Consider the following 22,069-nt stretch of genomic DNA (forward strand, 5'->3'; position numbering starts at 1 on the left):
TGTTTGTGTGTGTGTTTGTGTGTGTGTGTGTGTGTGTGTGTTTGTGTGTGCGGCATCTGATGAGATGTTCTTATTTCCCTATTTCTGTCTCACTCCTTCCCTTCTTCTTAGTTCTCTGCCACCCACATGCTTCATCATTCAGTCAGGGTTTCATATTTTATGAGGGGAGGATCTCCTGCTGTAACTAAACCAGTAATAGGCTTGAACGTGGAAGTGGTGATCGACTACCGGTTAGACCTCATCCTGCTTTTAAGTAACACTACATTTAACAGCCAGATTCTCAAACTCCATTCAAACAGAGGGCTTACCACTTTACTCTCTGCCAGGATCTTTAACCAAGAAGAAAGTCCTCAGAAAGCCAAAAGGATACAGTTGAGTTCTCCAGAACACACTGTACAATTATACACCACAACCAGCCAGTATCCAAACAAAACCATCTGCTGAAAAATACAGCTAATACAAACCCTAACCAGCCAATACAATCCTCAACAACACCAAAACCAGGAAAGGCAAAATATAAACCAAACACCAGACCAAAATGACCCAATAGGAATAGAAACAGAAATCATCAGTGGAGGACCATATAAGAGTCTAGACGACATCACCTTCACTGAAGCACATAGAATAATCTTCAGTGTAGCAGCCAGCCATTGGTCGAGTCATGGGTGAGCTTTATGGCAATAAGAGCAGAGCACATGACCCCTGACCTCTAGTGCACTACTGGAGACACTAGATTAGAATCTCTCCTCCAGGTTATCTGGGGGGATATTCCTGCCTCACCTTATCCACTGAACAACAGGAACACTGGTCACACAGACAACATACTGTAGATAGAATAGTTAGCTACAGATGTAGGATCTTAATTTGATCGCCCTGTTGCAGGAGAACTTGTTAAACGTGTAGTGTATTTGAGGTTTAAAAAGACTTCTGAAGTTTGTAATTTCCACCTTGAAATTTCAGACTTGATTTTCCCTTACGAAAAATGTATCAACCCCTACAAAAATCTCCATTCATTATAATCCACATAATAATTCACATTTCCTGTTGCTGCAGGATTATTTTCGTGTTGTAGCAAACTGGCTCAAATTAAGATTCTACATCTGTACACTCATCCAGTCTATTCAGTCTTTCTCTTCATTTACAAATCTATGTTCTGTGCCTGTCTTGACAGGACAGTGTAGCCAGGTTGAAGAGTGAAGGGTGAGAAAGTCTGTATCTTCGGCATCGTGGCACCTGAAGACTAGGTGAGAATTTGAGGCTTGAGGCAAAAAATTGTGTTGAATGATGTGGTCGGTTGGGAATTCACCCTTAGTAGGCTCTACTGGTCTCTATCTCTAACGGACAGGTAAATAATTTCAAAGTCAGGGCCCAAAGTGGTTAGCATGGTAGCTAAGGCTTTCTCTGAGCTGCATGTGAGTGATATTGATATTTGCTAACATATGAACAAATTCTGCTATCCAGCATGATGTGACCTGCAGCAAATTGGACATCCTGTAGAGTTGATCGAACATTAACATGAGGTGAGCATGCCTTACGAAGCTTTGATAGCTTTTAATTCATTACTTTTAAAATAATATGTTCGGCTGGATGAAATGCACATCAGTCATATTATAGCACAATAATTTAAACGATTAGAATATACTGTAAATGTTATGAGAATGCAAATGAGCATCCCTGTTGGTTCAGCTTCAATGTGAACATGCCTGCTCCTATTTAGAGCCTATTGAATGTAACTCTGGTGAAGTGGTTGTAGCATAGAACAGCGTTTTGCTCATGTGTGTTGTTTATTTTACAGAAAATAACTGAGAATAGGGTGAAATTCTGGTTTCCCACTATTTGCATACAATTTTCATATTGTATTTCAACACCAGTTATCCCCCAGCCTTACCACAAAACAATGCCAATGGACATTTAAGAAGGAATTAACCAGAAATAAAAGTTAAGTAAGGTACATCCAAAGACCATCACATTTAACAAATATATCACATTTAACCCAGTCAGCTTAACTCACACATTTCAGAAACTCAGCAAAAACAAAAACAGCCACAGGCGACATTTGAGGAAAAACGTGATGCTCACAGCCACACGCCCCTCCCTAATTTGCATGCTACCTTCCCATGGCTTGCTGAGAGCGAGCTCTTCTTCGAGAGCGCTGGCTATTTTTGGTGTGTCACAAAGATAACAAAGGCCTTACCACCCGTCTCAGTGTCTGGTGCACAACACAGAGGAAGAGAGAAATCTTTAAAATATATATATTTTTTTACATTCTATCAGAGAAATATAGTGAAAGAGAGAGAGCAAAAGTGAAAGAAGAAGAGAGAGAGAGAGAGAGAGACTGATACATTGCACTGGCACATGAAGACCAGCAGGAGGGATTCAACTCTATGGGTGTTGATGACTATACTGACCATTCAACTATTTTAAAAGGAAGGATTATAGTTGGATGATAAACCTCTTGTTAACAATGTAGCCCATTTAGTGTTACTAGATACAAACTTCGGAGTCATGTAATGTAGCTGTCAACAGTCACCCAAGCTACATTATGTATTTGACAGACAAATCAGTCTTGCCTAGGCAAGGCTGAGAGCTCTGGAGGTCATGTGACTATCAGATTAGTTTGAGCCCAACTGAAAGGGGCGGGGTTAGTGGGGTTAGGGGAGGTAGGGGTTAGTGTGAGCCTTGCTTTCACCACCACATGCTTTCTCATATACCCAGGGACTCCTCCCCTACTACAGTATCTATTTCCCTTTAACTGTCTTTCTCTCTTTCTCTCTTCCTCCTCTCGCTGCTTGAAAACATTTTAAACCAGTTTCACGCTCACCCTAGTGAGGTTTAATCTCTGCTTGGACTGTACAACCCACTGTTACTCAGCTAAAGGCAGAGAGAGAGAATGTCAAAAGAAACCAACCAACACCATGGCCATATGAAAAAGGCCACACCACACACTGATGGACGCATTGGCTGTGTTGGAGATGTATCATGGGTAAATCATGACTGACTGATCTACAAATAAGATTGAGTCGTTTTTTAGATGCAAGGTGATTTGTAGATCAGTCAGTCTCGACTCACCTTTAAAGTCGGCTGCAATGTCGAACGCGCCCACAGCCTTGTAGCCTACATGACACCGCACTCTGATTGGGCAACACTGGCTAGTCACTTCCTCATGCTCAAATTGGAACCCCCTCTTAGTCCTAATCTAAGATTTAATTATCCTACCCCAATAACAGCCTTTATGATTTTCAGTGGTCAAACATGGACAATTTCAACCTCCTATCAGCAACACCTCCTCCCCTTTTCCCTTTTCTTCCTCCTTCCCTCCCTCCTCCAGTGGCGTGTATTCATGGATGCCAAGAGAAGCCGGACTTCCCCCCAAAAACCCCAAAAAGTATATTCGGTCTCTCTGAGTTTCATAATTTTCCTTCAATTCGTAAAAGGCTGACTGTATCTACCGGTGAAAGCATCAGAGCGAGCAAAACAGCGCCCCTCTGTCTCAGTATGTGTAGGCCATCTATCTGATGCTGTCTGGTTAAAAAGAGTATGACGTTGTTGCCGCCTGTAGAATTGCAAGCCAGCGAGCATTTGGCTTCCCTTGATACATTTTTTATTAATAATAGCCTATCAGCGTTGAGTGAGCTCAACTATGAATGGTCATGGCGCACCAAAAAAAAGTGTCAAAGGAAGACAGTTTGGATTTGGCTTCACACCAATCACATCAGAAGCAACACGTACTTAATAGATTTGTTTTTGTATTATTGCATCGCGTTGTCATTGTCCTCCGGTGGCTAAATCGCCCCTTTCCTAAATTAGCCATGGATGGAGATAGGGTTTTGGTTTTACTTAATTCACTGCACTGGGCAAAGATTATAACAGCGATTCTGATCTAACCATACATTCATACATTGTGCCTCTGGCCTGAGAGAATATAAGTTCAATATGTAGCTAGATGTTGTAGGCTAATGTTAACTAGCTGGCCTGGCGCATTGCTGCCCATGAAAGGAAATTAGGCTAGCGAGCAAGCATTTTAGCCAGGTAGCCTACGACAACAAAAACTAAAAGCGTGTACTGTATGACAATGAGTCATGAAAGAGAGGAGGATGACATGTTTTTTCTACTTGCACGCATAAACGCACGCACACACACACACACACAAATCAGAACCATGGACAGCCACATCATATTTAGCTTACGTTGATTGGACTAAATTATTTTTGGTATCTTAGTTGTCACTGTCTGTATTAGACTAAGCCTAGGTGATTTGATGATGTTGAAATATTGAAGTTGAAATGGTGTTGAAATAGTGGAGGCACCTCCTGTTTTCTTTGCAACTTGAGGTAACTCTCCATAGTTCTAAATCAATAGTTGTTTAGTAGTCCAAAAATGTCTGAAACATTAACTTGCTTGACCACGCTGCAATATGCTTTGTGGACTTCACCGGACAGATGTTGCTCTCTGGTTTTCTAATGAAACAAAGGTGTGGTTGAATTTATTCTGCCACTGTGTCTTCTTATTGTCTCGGCCTTTAGGCCTATATATCACAGTGGCAAGGCATATGAACTAACAGGTTATAGAGCAAACAACACAATTATCACAACACATAGGTTGTAATATGGCTTTTTTCCCTGGCTTGGATAGTTTCCTCAGTGATTTTACCCACACACCGCTACTGCCCTCCTCTCCTCCACTGTATAAGATCATCTACACCTCCTGTTTCTTTTGTAAGTGATTGTGTGACTCCTGACTCACAGCTTGCTCACAGCATCGTGACGAAGGAATAATGACTGATAACCAAGCCAGGAGCTTTTCACATATACAGAATACAACATTATAATTATTATCATTATTATTATTATTAATAACAATAATAATAACATATTTTATTTGTATAGCGCTTTTCATTACAGCAAGAATCTCGAACAACAAAACATTTCAGTTAGCCTATTCTGGGTGGAAGAACTTCCACGGTCATCCACAAAGGCAGGTGCTAGTCCAACAGGTCACATCCTGTGTCCGATCCACTCTCCATGCGCACCTTCCTCACCCGCTCTGTCCACGTCTCTTCTGAGTGAGGCCCAGATGAAGGGATGAGGCCCAGATGAAGGGTTGTGGCCCATATGAAGGTTTGAGGACCAGATGATGGTGAGGTTTGAGGCCCAGATGAAGGGTTGAGGCCCAGATGAAGGGTTGAGCAGGGGGGAAACGATGATCAGATCCATGGGGTTAACAAGTCAGAAGTCAGGTCACCTCTTGCCATCCCCAGAAAAACATGTAACACCCACCTGTGTGAAGCCAAGCAAACACTAAGCTTGAAGCTCACTACAGTCAAAAGGGAAAGTCCACATTGGAATAACTTTTGTGATCCTCTGCCATCTCTTGTTGTTTCAAATAAAAACAGTCAGCTATCTAGCTAAATAGCTAGCTCCTCAGTTCAGTTGGTAAAATTACTGACGTAACAGTCTTGCACTGCCGTGGATCAACATACAGAGCATTCGTAAAGTATTCAGACTCCTTCCCTTTTCCACATTTTGTTACATTACAGCCTTATTCTAAAATTGATTAAAAATACTTTTTTCCCATCATCAATCTACACACAATACCCCATAATGACAATGCGAAAACAGGTTTTTAGAAATGTTAGCAAATGTATTAAAATTAAAAACAGGAATACCTTATTTACATTATGAATTACACAGTATTCAGACCCTTTCCTATGACACTCGAGATTGAGCTCAGGTGCATCCTGTTTCCATTGTTCATCCTTGAGATGTTTCTACAACTTGATTGGATTCCACCTGTGGTAAATTCAATTGATTGGACATGATTTGGAAAGGTACATACCTGTCTATATCAGGTCCCACAGTTGACAGTGCATGTCAGAGCAAAAACAAAGCCATGAGGTCGAAGGAATTGTCCGTAGAGCTCCGAGACAGGATTGTGTCGAGGCACATATCTGGGGAAGGGTACCAAAAAATGTTTGCAGCATTGAAGGTCCCCAAGAACACAGTGGCCTCCATCGTTCTTAAATGGCAGAAGTTTGTAACCACCAAGACTCTTTCTAGAGCTGGCCGCCCGGCCAAACTGAGCAATCGGTGGAGAAGGGCCTTGGTCAGGGAGTTGACCAAGAACCCGATGGTCACGCTGACAGAGCTCCAGAGTTCCTCTGTGGAGATGGGAGAACCTTCCAGAAGGACAACCATCTCTGCAGCACTCCACCAATCAGGCCTTTATGGTAGAGTGGCCAGACGGAAGCCACTCCTCTGTAAAAGGCACATGACAGCCTGCTTGGAGTTTGCCAAAAGGCACCTAAAGGACTCTCAGACCATAAGAAACAAGATTATCTGGTCTGATGAATCCAAGATTGAACTCTTTGGCCTGAATGCCAAGCGTCACGTCTGGAGGAAACCTGGCACCATCCCTACGGTGAAGCATTGTGGTGGCAGCATCATGCTGTGGGGATGTTTTTCAGCGTCAGGGACTGGGAGAGCGGAGCAAAGTACAGAGAGATCCTTGATGAAAACCTGCTCCAGAGCACTCAGGACCTCAGACTGGGGCGAAGGTTCACCTTCCAACTGGACAACAACCCTAAGCACACAGCAAAGACAACGCAGGTGTGGCTTCGGGACAAGTCTCTGAATGTCCTTGAGTGGCCCAGCCAGAGCCCGGACTTGAACCCGATCGAACATCTCTGGAGAGACCTGAAAATAGCTGTGCAGCGACGCTCCCCATCCAGCCTGACCGAGCTTGAGAGGATCTGCTGAGAAGAATGGAAGAAACTCCCCAAATACAGGTGTGCCAAGCTTGTAGCGTCATACCCAAGAAGACTCAAGGCTGTAATCTCTGCCAAAGGTGCTACAACAAAGTACTGAGTAAAGTGTCTGAATACTTATGTAAATGTAATATTTCATGTATTTATTTATTTTACATTTGCAAACATTTCTAAAAAACTGTTTTAGCTTTGTCATTATGGGGATTGTGTGTAGATTGATGAGGAAAACAAACAATTTAATCAATTTTAGAATAAGGCTAAAATGTAACAAAATGTGGAAAAAGTAAAGGGGTCTGAATACTTTCCGAATGCTCTGTATATACAATCAAAACTGAATTAGCTAATATTTCTACTACTTTTCATTGCATTTTAGTTACAATGTTTATACACACCCAGTAGTGTAGTGGTGCCTGGAGAAGTGGGTCTACTCAAATTTTGTCAAAACAATTCCCAAATGGACCCAATAAAAAAGATATGTTCTAAGTCCATAACAATGCTTAAACCACATCAGGAGACCACTTTTGAGGTCTGGGAAAAATCTAAGAAATTTAGAATTTTTAGAGTAGTTACCCTTTAATTAAAGTGTGCAGGCACCGCTGTTTGGTTAGTGGTGTTTCTGTAGCACATGAGATGGAGTTGGCCACTGGATTGATGCAAATAATCATAATATCATTCTGACAGGTAGGCATTGCTATTTTGTAGCTAGTTAACATTTAATAGAGAAGGTTTTTGGGCCAGCGGTCTAAGGCACTGTATATCAGTGTTTGAGGCATCACTACAGACCCCCTGGTTCGATTCCAGGCTGTATCACAACCGGCCGTGATTGGGAGTCCCATAGGGCGGCGCACAATTGGCCCAGCATCGTCCGAGTTTGGCCGGTGTAGGCTGTCATTGTAAATAAGAATTTGTTCTTAACTGACTTGCCTAGTTAAATAAAGGTAAAATAAAAAAATTTAATTACCAAAAGACGGTTAGGTCTATCATTAGCATCGCTATATTTGTCCTGTACCTGGATATTTTACTTCGTATTATGAGGCATGTCTTACCTTGCTTCAATGTAGCCTAGCCAAAATCCTACCATAGAAACGTGGAGGCAATACTTTTTTATAAAGACTCTTTTCTTTAAACTTTCTTTCATTGTCTAGCAGCCAAAGGCATTATCCTAATCATATTAGCAACCCATGATAGTTCTTGCAACTTTAAATTCCCCCTAAATGATATTTATTTCTCTGCCCATGAAACATTTCAGAAAGGTGTTTTGCCGCAAATTGCATTTTGGAACATTTACACGTAGGCCTACTGCCATGTGTACATTTCTGCTGCAAACATGTGGACAAATACTAGTTCATCAACATTTTAAGCTAAACATTCCGATCTGTTCCATCAGCCCTATTACTTGATATGGTGTATACCTCCACTACACTACTTCTATACGTACAGTGGGGATTAAGAAGTGAGTATACGCAATGCCCACTGAAAAATAAGTGGGTATACAGAGTATACCTGCGTATACCCTCCACTACACCACTGTACACACCACATATTTATTTATATTCTGGATTCTTGACATAGCTAACTCTAATATAGGCCTATCTACTGATGTACATATCATTCTTAGTATACAGTGAGGGAAAAAAGTATTTGATCCCCTGCTGATTTTTCCCTCATTAAAATGCAAATCAATTTATAACATGTGTTTTTCTGGATTTTTGTTGTTGTTATTCTGTCTCTCACTGTTCAAATAAATCTACCATTAAAAATTATAGACTGATCATGTCTTTGTCAGTGGGCAAACGTACAAAATCAGCAGGGGATCAAATACTTTTTTCCCTCACTGTATGTTGTGTAAATTCATTACTGTTAGTGTACTATTTGGGTTGTTAATTGGATTCGTTTTTATAATTTTGATTATTTGTGTACTTGTTTGACATTTTACTGCATTGTTAAGCGCTAGTAACATAATAATTTTGCTGCACTCACTATAGCATCTGCTAAACTGTGTACACGAGTAACACGACAAATAAACTTCGATTTGATAACAAAATTAAAAGTTGATTTAAAACGATTGTCAAAAAACACCTACAAGTATTAAAATAGGTTAGGGCTGTCCCCGAAAAAAAAAAAATCTTGGTTGACCGAGATTCATCCTGTTCTTTCGACCAATTGTAAGTCTTTATTGTGCTGTCCGTGCTGAAGCTGCAACATCATTTCAGCCATTTAGTTTCCTACTTGTTTCTGACTGAAAAGTTCTGTTACCAAAATCCCTACTTTGTTGAGGAAAAACCATTCCCTATTCCATCAACCCTTGCTCACTTTATGTGAAACATGTAAGCATCGCATGCATGTGCCCAATAGGGCCTATCATAATCACATAAATTAATTGGTTATAACAAACTCCGAACACAGTAATGTCGACAGCAAAATGGATGCGTGAAAAAGAAACTCGAAACGGGCAAATGTTTACTGGTTGCTCAGGAGGGAAGGGGAAGTCAGAAAATAGATCAAGAAAAAGGAGGGTATAGGAGCAAGCGTTGTGTGAGTATTATGTGTGCCAAACAGTTGCTGTTAGATTACAATATTATCATTATTTCAGAACATTTGGAACAGTGTAAATAACACTAAATAAATAAGTGTACCAGAGAGTCTGTTCTAATGGGGGGGGGGGGGGGGGGGGGGGGTTGGGGGGAGATATATACAGCCTTTATTACAGCAGACTAAAATCAGTTGCATGCATTCGTTAATTGCGGTTTATTTATTGTTTAGGCAAATTATTCAAAGCTCCCTTTGTTATTTAATTTTAAAACTAAAATGCTTGATTGCATTTCAAAGCATGAATGTCTCGTATGCTGTGTGATGGCATGAACGTATGAATGATTGATTGATCGATACAGTAGCCTACATATTGAAACATAGGCCTAAGAAAGTTACGGTATTAAGACTAAACAGGATGCGCTCTTAGGCCTACAGCTCGATGGTGGTTATACAAGGCTACTATACAAAGCCTACTAATGATAACGACATTACTTATTATAATGATGATCATAATAATGATTGTAATAATAACAATAAGAAGGAGATCTAGAAAAAGGATGGTATAGGAGCGAGAGCTACGTGCATATTATGTGTGACAAACAGGTGCTGTTAGATTACAATATAATTTTTCTGCCTGTTTGGAACAGTGTAAACAGCACTAAATACATTATAAGTAATAACAGTCTGTTCTAACGAAAAAAAACATGTGTAAAGCCTTTATTACAGCATAGCAAAGATGAAAAATAGCAGAATCTGTGAAATTGCTTTATCTGACATTTTGCCATTGCATAAGGCTTGGTGCTCAATGAATCAGTAGGCTATTAAACAAACACTCAAACAGGCAACAGAAGCTAAATCTGTCTTATTTCTGTAGATATATATGGATGATTTATAAAGCCAGGCAGATTTAACAGTTAGGCTATTGATTATAGACCTAATTAAGTTGGGATTTCCTCTCTCCTCAATTTTCTTAGACAATTAGGCTAAGGCAAGGGCTGTTTCCTCGTCTCTGCTGCTGCTTCCTCCGCTGCATTGTTCTCAATCCCAATATGCTGGTTAACTTTGCTATTATGCACATAGCAACATAGGGAAAGGCGCCAATTCTACGGCGCACTGAATATTATGTTTCAGAACCGCGGACAGTGACCGCACCCAACGCGGGAGAAAGAGCATTTGTTATAAAATAATATTCCATTTAGTAGTGTTGCACCATTATTTTTAACATAATATAACCATATACAATTTCAGCATCACATGTCTTAGAGTGATGGACTGTGCCATCCCCGTAGCCTCCGCATTGGATTAGTCCACTGAGACGGGCGCGAATCAGACAGGTGTCTTGTGCACCATAAAAAAAAAAATTGCTACTGCTCGACTAAAGAAATATCCGTCGACCAACAGCCTATCAACCAAACAATCGACCAGTTGACTAAATGGGGTCAGCCCTAAAATATGTAGAGAGCTCTTTGGCTAAGCGACCTCACGGCGCCATGGAAACCACAGAATGTATATGTGTTAAATCCAGGAATTCATCACAGGCATGCATGGAATACTTCAACTACCCATCCCTCTTAACCAGCATCAGAGCACCCCACCAAAACCTCTCATCGTCCTCTTTCCTCCACCACTTCCAGTAAAGACCCATCAGGTCAGTATCCCTGCCATGGCTTGCCTGGTAGCAGGGAAAGGGATAAAGTGTGGGAACCCTGGCTAAGCACACGGGCATGCTGTGACCACATGGCCTGCCCTGCCTGTTGAGAGACGGGATCCTTAAGCATAGGGTTTCCCCTGTTCCCCTGCTGTTTCTGGGGCTGTGTCTCTGTGTCTGTTTCTGCTCCCTCCCTGCCTAGGACAGGTTGTGCTCATGCGTGCCCGGCATGCCAACTGTCCGCACCAGCCAGACCCAAACCGACCTCTGAAACTTTGCCTTGGCAGTGGAAATGGCCAGTTACATAGTCCAGTTGAATTAACCGTGTGGGCTCCCCAGGCAGCGCTTCACATAATGCCAAGTGGGTCAGGGTTAAGTGGTGCAAACAATCCTTTATGGTTTATCATAACGGTTTTCATTGATGTCTGACCTAGTGCTTATTTATTTTATAGAGTGAAAACACCCAAATTGTGCAGATGAAGCTGGGCAGACAATCCATTAAGAAAAAAATCAACAGGATCTAGAACAACAAATATTTTGCAGGCATCAGGACAGAAAGCCCAATACAGTAATACAGCAGAGCTTATAAGCAGCCAAAGAGCAAAGGGAACAGAGACAGAAACCTTTCAAAAATGAGATCTAAGTAATAAAACATATACTGTATAGAGCCAAAGTCGACAGTATATTCAGAAGTCCTCATCTACTAAAGGGCATGCAGCCCCAGAGAGAAGCAGTATATAGTAGTGAACATGGTATAACAGGAGCACTAGGATCAGGAACATCATTACTGCAAGCATCCCTCTTTCAATCTCTACTTCTAATGAGAGGAAAGAAATCAATCCAAACAGGCAAGATGACCTGATGTTGGGTCCCAACTAGTCAGAGAGCCCTGGATGGTGGAAGGGTGTTGGAGGAATAAGGAGGGGTTGTGGGTGGTGGATTGTCAGGGTAGGTACATTATGCTGCAGAGGAGATATGGGATCAGCTAGATCAGGGGTATTCAGCCGGGGATCTTTTTTTTTTACGCAAAAAAGTGGATTGTTTTTATGAATATCACAAGCAACAACAGAATAAACACATTTTAAATTGCATACCTACAGTGGGAAAGAGGCCAATATCTTCTTTCCAATTATGTCAACTTTATTTCTGAACTCCTACTACTGAGCAAATTACAGTAATTGGAGCTAATTACACTCACTGGAGTATCTGACATAGACTTTGAAAAAGCAGGTAAGGCTGCTGGTAAGCTTCCTTGACTTGGACATTAGTTTTTGCCAACACATGGCTAACCTTTGTTTAACCAGCTAACCAGCTTCTACTAGCAAAAATGTGTTTGGAGATAACTTTCTAGCTAATAGGCTATAGTAGAGTTACTTCCTCTTCCAATTATAACTAGCCTGACTACCCATCTACATCACTTTGGCCAAACACCACACCTACTAATATTTATTCTCCACAATGAATGTATGGAGCGATCCATAGAGCAGCGGACTTAAATTCAGAATAAGTTGTCAGGCAAAACTATAACTGCAGGAGGTCAAAATAATGAAAACATCTACCAAATCTATTAATTTTCAAGGGGTGGTGGGTGGGGTCAAGGAAGTCAGGTAGTGCACCTGACTGTTACCCCTGATTAGCAAAACACTCATCAAAGCATCCTGACCTGTGCTGCTGTCTGTTGGTGTGTGTATAAATCATCATAACATGAAAGAGGTAGGCTACACAGGGACGAGGTGGGGTGCAATCACACTGCATCGCAGGAAGTAATGACTTTCTTTATCTGAGTTTCTTTATACAAACATCAATGTCTGTACTCAGTGCATTTGTGACACACACACGCACGCACACACCGTACACACACACACACACACACACAAATCTTATCAGCAATCAAAGCTTGCAGTGACATTGACATTTTAGTCATCAACACATCAACAATTTAGGGGTATTTCCTTTATACAGAGACCTCTGAATCAGAGAGGTGAGGGGGCTGCCTTAATCGACGTCCACGTCATCGATTCTGTGATGGTGCTTCTCCTAACCCCAATACCAACAAATGTGATGGAAAACAAGTGAATGAGCTCCCTTTATAACACAGTGTGAATATATTAATCTCAGGTTAGTTGAAGCCCATTGCGTACAAAATATGTTGAGCTCATTTCTCACAGGAGAGGAATAAGACAGCAAACAGAATGTTAGTTTTGGTATTAAAGGGCCAACAATACTAATACAATAACAAGTGGAATGTGATTTGATTCACCGGCTCAGAGCGATTACTCACACAGTACATGTTTGTTATTTGTTTTCATTGTTATGACGACTGACCACTTTTGACACAGCATCCTGTGTGGCAATTTGGTATAAAACAACTAAAACACCAACTGACACATGTCAATGAGGGATTGAGAGACTATTAGGCCAACTAGATGAAGTGGCTTGTTTTATTCCAGATTTAATTTTGAATCATTGACATAAAGCCTCTTAAATGTTTACTCAGTTGTGGTAAGGAGGCTTGGAGAACAACTGGCATAAAGCACTCAATTAAACAGGAGCAGAGAGAATGTCACACCTTGACTGCATCACCTGGCCACTAGCCAGGCTGCCTTGCTCTCCAGGTGCAATAAGATACACAGTGGACTACTTTATCAGCATATAAACACCAAATAAAAAGTCTGCAGCCAATATAGCCTACAGTAGCAATTATGTGTCATTATGCACAGGTGTGTATTATCACATGGTTTTTAACATTTTGTCAACTGATTCCGTTAATTTAAAAACAGTATGGGCCCATTTTCACCAGCAAACTTGGATAAAATAAAAAACATCTCAGAAAAATATTCTGAGACATCATCTGCCATCTCCACAAACACTTTAGAGTGGATTATTACTCATAGTTTCTTTGTTGCACTGAAAGTCATTCCAATAATATATAGCGTATTTGTCTAAAATAATTAAAATAAAATACAAATAAAACTGTTTGTCTAGGATAAATAATAATACAACTGCTTATTTCTACATTGACAGGCAGACACAACATTTTTTTGCATCCGCATTGATAATTTATTTATCTAGTTCTTATCTAAATTCGAAAGTTACCTAACTAACACAGATGTGCAATACAAGTTCAACTTTCACCTGTTAGGCTACTACACAACTTCTTGAGAGGAGTTACATACGCACATTCATTATACCATAATATGCGCCTCCGCGCGGGCTAACGGTTTGATAGAATAAACTCACATTCCAATTTGCGTTTGACCTAGGCTACAAGCTATTTGAATTATCCGTATAACATGTGTTATAGCCTACATGTAAATAATGTTAATAATATAGCCTTTAAGATGTTATGTTAAAAACATTGTGCAATGTTGAAGAACATCTAGTGGAGTTCTCGCTTGACTCCCAGGAGGGTGTTGGACTCAGCCTGTTCATTCAATATTTATATATATATATATACGAGAAAGGGCCAACAAACAGCAATAACAAAGTATATATTATATTAACAATACACTCAATCAATATCGTAAACTGAAAAAAAATCAATTTGTAGGTTCACATTTGGTATTGTCGGTGACATTCTAACCACGCTTGGACAGCCTAAAAGACAGCAGAGCGCAGAGCCACACAACTCTAACCAGTTTGTTTACAAAGCGCTGTCAGAACATTCTTTCGCAATAGAAACCGTCTGCACGAAATATGCTTGTCCAAAATCTTCTCGAAGCTGACATAGTTAATAAACCTACCTTGACGGGACGATCAATTGAGTTGTCTTTTTGCATAAAAGTAAGGGAAAGCTCCGCAACGTCCGTACGACCCAGAAAAGGAACCTCTCCGGTTTCTTTCTAACTGTTCACTACGCAGTTTTTTTCATTCTCTCTCTCTCGTGTCTTTCGCTTGCTCTCCCTCTCTAAGCTTGGTCAGTGCTATCCGGGATCCTTGGGGCGTCCATATCCTAAACCCTAACCCTGACCTTAACCTCTACCCTTACCCTAACATTAACCATAACCATAACCCTTACCTAACCCTAACCTTAACAATTTTAAATGTCAACTTCAATGGGGGGTAGGGACTTCCCAAGGATCCCGGATAGCGGAAACCCTCTAGATTATCTCCCTCTCTCTCTAACCGCCCACTTCCGGCGTTTTCTGTTTGACAGGCGAATATTGTCTGTCATATAAAAACATGAACATGTGCAATATATTGGCCCTACTTCAGTAAGTGAATTTACCAGCATATGATAGCCTAACCTAACAAATATAAGGCAATGAAATGATCAAACTATCTAATTCTGTATTGATGATCAAATAACAACAACAATAATAATCATAATAAATAGATGAAGGAGAAATGTTGTATTATTATTATTTTCCTACCTATTATCATGTTATATGCTATTGTTATAATCATCATTAGTAGTAGGCTAGTAGTAACAGAAGTAGCCTTTGTTAGAGCAATGTGATCTATTTCTAAATAGCACTACAATACATAATGTGTAGTCGGTACATAGCCTATTGATGAACCACATTGAACCACATATCATGTTGCCTTCAATGTGTCTCAATGGGAATAAAGTGGAGAAAACCAATGGGAAGTTGAAGAGATGGAGAAGCCCAGCTCTAGGAAGCAGCAAGGCCAAGTGTGAGATAAACTTTTCTCAGATTTGTAGGCCTTAGTACCCTCTATGTTCTGCTATGCACTCATATAGCCACTGACAGACCTTCAACACACAGCTAGGGTTCTGTCAGGTCAGATGGAAAATAGCATCTATTTTATAAATACTTTTTGTGAACAAAATAGGCAGAGGATTTTGTCTCATTTGACTAAAAGCAGAGGTGGAGTGAATGAAAGACAAAATGAAAGTGATTCATCTTTTGCTAGGTCCTTGCAGGCAGTAGATTTAAGCACAGCATCCTTCTCCCTACACAGAGGGAGTCTAGAGCCTGATAGATGTTAGCAGAGAGAGTGTGTGTGTGTCACTGCCCAGAGGGAGTCTTTTTCTCTGCCCTTTCCAACTGTAAAGAAGTTAAATGGTCAAATATGTGCTACACACTATTCATACAGATTTACACAGATCCACAAACACAAACTGCAAAACAATCCTGTATGGTAGATGACAAAAACCTTTCCATTGACTGTAAAACATCCCGTTGTTATTAGTCCTCAAAGTGATCATGTATGGATATGATCATCATGGAAATTCTAACTTTAGAATGCTGTGCAATGTAATATTGACATCTCCTCTAGGTGGAGGAGCATAGTGACACCTGGTGGTAGAGGAACATTTTTATTTGTATTTTTTATTTAACCTTTATTTAACTAGGCAAGTCAGTTAAGAACAAATTCTTCTTTACAATGACAGCCTACCAAAAGGCAAAAGGCCTCCTGCGGGGACGGGGGCTGGGATAAAAAAAGATAAATATAAATATAGGACCAAACACACATCACAACAAGAGAGACAACACAACACTACATAAAGAGAGACCTAAGACAACAACATAGCATGGCAGCAACACACGACAACACAGCAAGGTACCAACCCAACATGAAAACAACATGGTAGCAACACAACATGGCAGCAGCACAACATGGTAGCAGCACAAGACATGGTACAAACATTATTGGGCACATAGGGGGGAGTGAGGCCTAAGAGGGCTTTGTTAATAAGCCTCAACCAGTGGGTCTTGCGACGGGTATACAGAGATGACCAGTTTACAGAGGAGTATAGAGTGCAGTGATGTGTCCTATAAGGAGCATTGGTGGCAAATCTGATGGCCGAATGGTAAAGAACATCTAGCCGCTCGAGAGCACCCTTACCTGCCAATCTGAGGTCCTCTGTAGCTCAGCTGGTAGAGCACGGCGCTTGTAACGCCAAGGTAGTGGGTTCGATCCCCGGGACCACCCATACACAAAAATGTATGCACGCACGACTGTAAGTCGCTTTGGATAAAAGCGTCTGCTAAATGGCATATTATTTATTTATTTTTATTTATAATCTATAAATTACGTCTCCGTAATCTAGCATGGGTAGGATGGTCATCTGAATCAGGGTTAGTTTGGCAGCTGGGGTGAAAGAGGAGCAATTACGATAGAGGAAACCAAATCTAGATTTAACCTTAGCCTGCAGCTTTGATATGTGCTGAGTGAAGGACAGTGTACTGTCTAGCCATACTCCCAAGTACTTGTATGAGGTGACTACCTCAAACCAGAATAGACAGGGTGTTATGATGAGTTTCTGGTATCGAGAAGTTCAGGATGCAAGAGAGCAGTCGACACTCAGCTGGAGAGTTGATTCATCTTTATTACAGTACTGGATTCAATGACAGGCGGTACGGACGTAGCCTCTTGTCATCTGAATGACTTCCATAGAAAATCTCTCCGTTTATTTAATGCTCTCCAAGCTACTTCTATCCCACAGTTGACAGCCATTATTGAGTGTCACTCATCTCCTACCATAGTATCACCCTACATGGTTTCGTGTGGCACCCTAGCCAGGCTATTCCCTCACGTACCCCTCCTAAAATAGCAACAGTGGCCCCCAATCTATCTTGGCACACCGACCATCTGTCACTAACCCGTGACATCAATAACACATGGTGTGTCCTTGTCCTCTCTCCCACATGCAGCTCAGGAGTTTACAAACATTAATAATCTTGTATTTTTGGTAGTTCTGTGCGTGTATGTTTGTACATAGCGAAGTATATGGCTGGAGACAAAAAACAACCAGGAAATATGAATCTCATTGAATAACCTCCATTACAGATAGATAGGCCTACATGCACCCAATCCCAGCAGTGTTGGTCCCTGGAGACTGAACAGTAAATTTCATGTTAACTTGTGTGATTGATACTGCATATAAACATAAACGATTCAGTGACTAATGACTAATTTATTAACCAGAATTTGGTCCACAGTCCATTTTTCCTCCTCTGTAAGTAAGTGTCATTCGGTACACCGCTAGGCATTTGAAATATGAGAGGTTTCAGACTTAACGACTGTCACTTGGAAGCTGGAAGTGTTATGCGAAAAGCCAACATTTCTCAAGACAAATAAGCCATGGCAAAAGTATGAACACATTTTTTATTATTTCTAACTCCAGTTTCTCACAAAAAAAACATATACAATTGTTATGGCAACAACAGAAAACCCACATAAACACACACTCCACAAGGCCTGCAAACCCCCTCTATGCACACACACAACACCAGCCATACATCAGGCCACTTCACAGCACACTGTTAAAATGGAATCGATTCTCCAAACGGATTGGCTGCTGGCCAGGCAGGCTGGAGGGTTGACATTTTGCGTTCAGAAACTGCTGAGTCAGCAGCTGCTGATTTTAAAAGGAAAAGCTCTCAGTCTCCCTCTGCCTCTCCACGCCCCTTCATTTCACCACTCACCTTAACTCAGCTCCTCACGCCTAGCAGGACAGGGGGAGGCTAGTTCCTCTCAGAGAGAGATAAAATAGAGAAGAAAGAGAGAGAGGGAGGAAGAGAGAGACATAGACAGACATAAATAAAGTATGTGAGGAGACAAGAATGATAAGAAAAATACTATATTTCACACCTGCCATCTCAGACCAGTTTACACCAAGGAGGGACAACTATAGCCAATGTAAATATGTGAAACCACTGTGGAGTCCCCTGACCAGACCTGTGTGCTGCTATGCAGTGAATGTGAGATGGGTTTCCTCAGTGTAGTGAAGCAGCACGCACATGTTCAACGTGCCGTCATTATGGGATTTCCAGTTTCACCACGTACAGAAAGAAGGTCAGGGGTCGTTTTGAAAGATTGAGTCAAAACTCAGAGGAATTGACAAATAACATTCCAATGCATTTACATTTTATGCAGAATCTCTATCCCATAGACAAAGTCAGTCATTTTCATTTTTTTTTTTTTGTCTGAGTCTCTGCTCATCTCACAGCTATAGATGAAAGCCTAGGCTAAAGGCAGTGTTAAATTAAGGCAGAGCGGCAGACATCCCTGTTTAATTGCCTATTGATCCAACAGACTATCACTCATACAAGTGTTGTTGGATCAACTCAGGCGTTGGCATGCTTCAGTTCGGCTGATGCCTAACGCTTCGAACACACCGACTGTGTCTTGCATTTTGGTACACAGAAGTACATTAATATCCAATGGAATGCTTCCATTTGCCTCGCAGCATTGCGTTGCAGAGGCATTTGCAGTGCGTTCTGTGTGGTGCATACATTGGATTTATCCAACATATGCGTCAAACTGTATGCATAAACGGGTTGCAGAAATGTTAGTAGAAGGTGAATGTTGAACTTTTGCTGCACACATATCTAGATGATGCTGCATACTATTTTGCGCAATAACACAGTCGATGTGTTCAAAGCGTAACCCGAACCGAACGAGTGCATTCGCATACTCCCTTAAAAGACCTTCGCGTGAAAAACGAGAAAAAAGCGGCAATAGTACTGTTTGTCCATTTTGAGAAGCCATAGCCACTTTCTCAAAATAGTCAGAATTAATCTAAGATCATTTAAGAAATCTGTCATTAATTTTGACGTTTTTGCTGTTGAGATCTTAGTCCCGCAACTAAGATGTTTTGTGCAGTATTTTTCAATGAAAAAATGTGCATGAAAACGAGTCGTCTCTTGTTGAATGATAGAGACTTTATTGAAGAATCCCTACTGTTGACCAATCACCGACGAAGGGGCGTATATTCCGGCTCCGAACTTCGGTTTGCCTCCAGAAAATGTTTTGTGTGCCGGAACAGCCGAAAACCCCCCCACCGAAGTCCAAAACTTCGTCATAATAATATGAACGATCTCTACCGAACTGTTTCGACCAGGTAGCATGCGGACGCTTTAAGCATCAGGCAAGATGTGTTGGAGCAATTAGGTAATACTCAGAGGATATGCAGTCAGGAGACGAATGACGTATAGATAAATAATATTTCTTCTGAATATTCATGATTAGCATATTTCGTCACAATATTGTTTTGAATGTTGTTTTGGACTGATGCCCGACTAAGCATTCTACTCAATAGGCCCTTTTCACGTGACGTCAGACAACTTCCGTTCTGCCGCGATGCAGGTTATGTTTACATCCGGTGTCGCTTAGGAACGCTTAGCTAGTAGCACATCATTATGGAGTTCACCCAGTCCCTTTCACATCTGCCACCAATACGACTTAACGACGTAGAACGACTTGCTGACAAGTGGTCCCTTACTTCAAGATCGAAGCTTGATAAAGGCTACAAGTTCTTCGTTGAAGGTTACCTGTTTGATTATGAAGGTACGTGTTTATCTTTATTTAGCTTAAATTAGCCCTATGCTAGCGAAGGTTATGAGCTGACGAGTTTCTGTTTTGCAGCCTCTTTTTAATATTACTGCTGTTTGTATCGACCGTAAGATAAGAGTCAGTAATGTATTAATGGCTAATGCTGCGCCCTTTCTCCCAATCACTGTATTGAAACAGTCTCAAGTGTAGTTAACGGTGAGGTGACAGTGAGAGGGCGATGTTACAGGTCCATGAAGAAAAATGAGGAGGCTCATCGGCTTCAGGTTTCTCAGATAAACAGTTCTCTAACATTATGATAAGATAGGTTAAGATAGATAAGTTTTATTTTTGTTGTGTTTTGCTGCGGTTGCAGATTTAATAAGAATGATTCCACAAAGTTCCACTGTGGATCAGTTTGTTTCTCAGTCTGAGCTCTGATTTTGTATCATTAAACTTAATACACAACGAAATTCTTACAAACCGATGTGGGTTGTTGACGGCAATAAAGACTGGGAAAGATTCTGTGATAACTCAAAATGTTCAAATTTTCGATAAGTGTTGGCACTACTTGTCAAAGGTTTCAGAACAGCCAATTTTTCTTAATTAAAAAAAGAAATTGGGTTTTGAAAATTGTGTACAGTAGTTTATAATGAAACGCAGAAAAAATGTTTTGTAAGTACAGCACTAATTGTTATGTCTCTATGAACAGGTTACACTAGACTCTGCAGAGGTTCCTGTGGTACTCAATCACATGTCATGTTCCTGCTCTGCTGGGAAAGCACTATGTAATCACATAGTAGCACTTCTTTTTCAAAGTGCTCACTATGTTACCATGGGCTTTAAGACAGTGCCATTGCCTCTGTCATGCACCAGCGCACTGCAGACCTGGCACCGGCCTAGGACACAGGTCAGATATTATTTGTTACACTGATGCAGAACTTTGCAGTTTGTATTGACTTTTGACAATGTATTGTTCATCATTATTATATCACAGGGAATTGTACCAGAGGCCACCAATGATATGGCGGTGTGTAAACCAGCGGCTAAGAAAAAAACAAGTGTCAGAGCTGGTGTGAAGTGCACACTGTACCGAGCCTATGATGGTGAGTCTGAATGAGCCCCCGCCTGTACTAGAGCACAAAGACTTTAGTGCATTTCTAAAATAATACAAACATAAAAGTGATTATTATTTGTTACTTTTTATATAGACTTTCAGTGGATATTTTTTTATTTGTATTAGAAGCATGTACGAGACTGGATGAGTGTGGTTGTCTTTTTTAGTGAAAAAGATAAGGTGGCATTTAATGAAATCTAAACTTGACATATCTCACTTTCATGCCAGGGCCTATTCCGGATCCTCACGTCATGGCCAGTGCTGAGAAACTGAAAGACATCCGTCCACAACCAGGGATTTGCAAATTGGTCCCTCATCTCTCCTGATCGCCCTCACCCAACGGGCACGTATTTCTCCATCAACAGGGAAATCGTGAAAACTCAGATACGGGAATTTCTGTTTGTTGTTTGAACAAAATGGTACACTGCAATAGCATCTTCTCGAAGATTGTGCCATGCTTCGGTGTTGGATGGGATACTGTTGCGATACAGACACCGGGAGAAAAGAAACAGCTAAATTAACATTCAGCTTTGACCAGGAATCAATATTTATCTAGCTATCATGCACAACAGTATTTGAATAGGTGAGTTACTATACATTCATGAATAAACTAACTGCCTAACAAAGGGTTAGATAGCTAGCTAAGTAAACTTGTTACATTACAGCCAGGCAGCAATGTAACGCTACCTTTTAACGTTATCGGTATCTGGTACTAAGTTGTTAGCTAACGTTAGCCCACTTTTAAGTAACTAAGGCAGTGAACAAT

The 22,069-nt window shown here is 40.8% G+C and overlaps 1 protein-coding gene and 1 long non-coding RNA gene across 2 annotated transcripts in view; one reads left to right on the forward strand and one right to left on the reverse strand.

Annotated features, from left to right (window-relative positions):
* The window catches only part of LOC311103310 (signal transducer and activator of transcription 5B-like), an 82,777-nt gene extending 67,997 nt beyond the window's left edge, over positions 1 to 14,780 (reverse strand). Inside the window, exon 1 of the mRNA XM_084144850.1 lies at positions 14,687 to 14,780. The gene's annotated coding sequence lies outside the window, so the exon portion shown is untranslated. The remainder of the gene's footprint in view (positions 1 to 14,686) is intronic.
* Positions 14,781 to 21,074: 6,294 nt separating this feature from the next.
* Positions 21,075 to 21,630, forward strand: LOC311103934. The gene is made up of 3 exons (XR_014610125.1): positions 21,075 to 21,096; positions 21,184 to 21,292; positions 21,532 to 21,630. It is a non-coding gene; the product is annotated as an uncharacterized lncRNA (long non-coding RNA).
* The last annotated feature ends 439 nt before the right edge of the window (positions 21,631 to 22,069 follow it).

The sequence above is a fragment of the Coregonus lavaretus genome, assembly GCF_964263955.1.
Source record: "Coregonus lavaretus genome assembly, chromosome: 28".
Taxonomy (NCBI): Eukaryota; Metazoa; Chordata; class Actinopteri; order Salmoniformes; family Salmonidae; genus Coregonus; species Coregonus lavaretus.